Source organism: Chelonoidis abingdonii, chromosome 12, assembly GCF_003597395.2.
Source record: "Chelonoidis abingdonii isolate Lonesome George chromosome 12, CheloAbing_2.0, whole genome shotgun sequence".
Taxonomy (NCBI): domain Eukaryota; kingdom Metazoa; phylum Chordata; order Testudines; family Testudinidae; genus Chelonoidis; species Chelonoidis abingdonii.
The window spans coordinates 3,113,198-3,116,301 of NC_133780.1; positions in this window are offsets into that span (position 1 = coordinate 3,113,198).

Here is a 3,104-nt window from a genome sequence, read left to right on the forward strand (position 1 = left end):
ACTGAGGAACGGACAAAGTTATGGATTCAAATCGCAGGAAGGAGAGGTGTGTGGTGGCTCTACTTGGATGCACATTAGTTGGACACTTGGGCTAAAGCTGTCAGGGAGTTATCGTGCACTGAGAACAATACCATAGTGTGGAGGTGTAGCATTGTCCTACTTGGGAGAAGTTAGTTTAGAAACTAGGTCAGACACAGTACCTGCTCGGGATAGTCTAAACTCGCAGTGTCTATCTCTGCCATGCACAGCCCGTCGTGTGCTGCATCGGTCCCTGAGATGCCCTGACACCGTTTAGGAGGGCTGCCAAGCCGTCCCTGAGCAATCAAAAAGGTCGAGAAACACCGGTCTAGAAATCCTTAGACCTGCCTCAGTGAAGGGCCTGATCTTGAGACTTAGTGGCGAGGTCCCCCCATTCGCAGAGACATCACATTCCTATGATTTCTGTCTGATTTCCCACTGCAATGACCAAAACTAAAACTATCAAGAGTGCATAGGCTTCCTCCTCTGATTATGGTAATGTGGCGGACCGGCCCCCAGCACTCTTTGTGGCAGAGGTGGTAGGATGGTCTGAGGTGCAGTGCTCCCCTCACCATCTCTCAAGTCCTGTACGATTAATCCTCGCAGGCATCGCGATGCAGCCTCTTGCCTTCCTCCACTATCAGCCCTGGTCTGGCATGGTAGGCATTACCTAGCAGTAAGTCTATTAACCTCCCTTACAAGCAGGGTGCATAGGCTAGCATGCCCGAGTCCATATAAGATCCCTCACGTGTCAGGAGTGAGGGTTGATTCTGTCCTCATGAGCCCAACCAGGCCCTGTAGTGGCAACTCCTCCTTGCCCTCATCAGCAAGGGCAGTCTGCCTGAACCCAAGCTTCTCACAAGCTCTAACACTGTTTGTTCTCTTATGAGTCCCCTGAGTCCACTTCTCTACTGTACAATTTACTATCTGGGCAGGGGTCCTCTGGTTCTGTTTTTCCCCTGTGGCGCATCCTCATCGGGGTCCAGTGTGCCTTGGCTTGGCTGACTCATGGATCACTGACGCAGGCCTCTCCCTCCCTCATGCACAGCAGCATTGCGCCTCTCGTTCTGCGCAGTGGTCCGCCAGCTGAGTGGTCTGCAAGGGCTTGTATACCCTGTTCTCCACGTGGGGGCAGTTGCCCAGCGAGGCTCTGGTGTGTGGCTTTTTGCTGGAGAAGGAAGGGATTAACCCTCGCTGGATACCAGTGCGCGGCCCGCTCTGCCCCTCACAGGTCAATGACTCGCTTGTAATTTTTAGGTTCTACGCTTCTCACAGATGGAATTCGTTTCAATTCCCACTCTGCTCGCTAAATTATGTGCTGTGTACCCTTGGACCACCTTTTTCTGCCACCACAAGCTCCCTAGGGGTGGCCTTGTTTACTTCTCCGCTCTCCTCATCAGAATTTCCTGACTTGTCTCAGGAGTATTTTAAACAGTGCCAGCTCTGACGGTGCTTACACTGACAAGGTGTGATCCAGAGTCACTTCTCTCAGTCAGACTTATCTCTATCTTATTTTGACAGCGTACTTCCAGTCAGATCCTGACCCCTCCCTAGATCTGTGTTGTGGGTGATTTCATTTCAATGGTATCCTAATTAGGACAGCATACGTAACTAAATGCCATTTGAAGTCGCATCTCTCATCTATAATCTAATTTCCGAATTTGCAGCCTAAAGACGAATGGAAGAAGTGGCTCATAATAATTTAAACGGCGATGGCCATCTGGTGTTTCAGGGTGATCCTAGCATTGCATTGGTAAACCTGGGTGGTTTTCCAGTGCATACAAGACAAGTCTGCGTTTGAATATGGCTAAATGTTAATGTGCTACATCATAGGGCCCTGTTAGGGCCCCAGCAACGTCATGCCAGCTTACAGAATGTAACTTAGCCAGTCATGTCTCCTCCTCTTTGGGGAAAATCATGGAGCGAGGTTGCTGATAGGAATCCATCCTGAAACACCTTTAGAGGAAAGCAACCGGCTTCGATCATAACAAGCATCAATGGATTCCCAAGGGTAATCATGCCTAGGTGTATTGCTTTCTATAATGCGATGGTGACTGGACTTGTGGATGGTGGCAAAGGCTTTGGGACTCTGACCTGTTCTTATACTCAATAAGTGCAGGATCCTAGTTGGTGGAGAAGTGATGGAAATAGGCTTGAAATACTCTAGATTGCTTGCGTATACACCTTCCTGTCTTTCCGGGCCGGATCGAGGCTGCCCGACTACTACACTGGGGAACGCAGAGAGGAGATGGAGGAGAGCAGCCCATCTGTGGAAGAGGGATTCAGCTTAGGCGACGACTTAAAGACTTAGACCGTGCACGAGTCTATGGACCCAACGACACGGCATGCCGCAGGTGCCCGAGGGAGTTAAGCGGATGCTCTGATTGATTGCAGAGCCGATTGACCGATTATTCTTGTTGAAAAATGTCATGAGCGCAACGGAGAGGTCCCGAGGACTGGGAAGAAAGCAATATAGTACCTCTCCTTCTAGAAGAAGGAAAAGGAGATCCAGGACAAGACCAAATCAGTCTCCTTCTCAATCCCTGGAAAAATCATGCAGCAGTGCTGAAGGAATCATCCTGAACACACTTAGAGAAAAACAAGGTGATCCGTAGCAGAAGGCGTCGCATGGATCACAAGAGGGTGAAATCATGCTGACCCAACTGATTGCTTTGATCCTAGATGCGATGACGTGATACGGCCGACTGGGAGGAATGCTGATGGTATACTCCTTTGACTTTAGTAGAGCTTTGACCCGGTTTTAGCCACAGTCATTCTTCAGAACTCAAGATGAGTATGGGTCTGCGGCAATTGGACGTGAAGTGGATGAGAAATATTGTTGAATTCAACAGGGCTCAGCGGGTAGGTATCAGAACACTGGCACACCTGGCTCTCTAGCCTGGCGCACCAGTCAACAATGGTGTGCCCCGGGGGTCTGTCTTAGGCTCCGTTTATGTCATGCTTCATTAATTGATCCTGGATGATGGGATAGCTTTGCACATAAGTAAATTGCAGGATGACACCATTGGGGGTGGTTGACGACGCTGATGGGCAGGCGCTGGAGTTCAGGGAGACTAGACAAATTG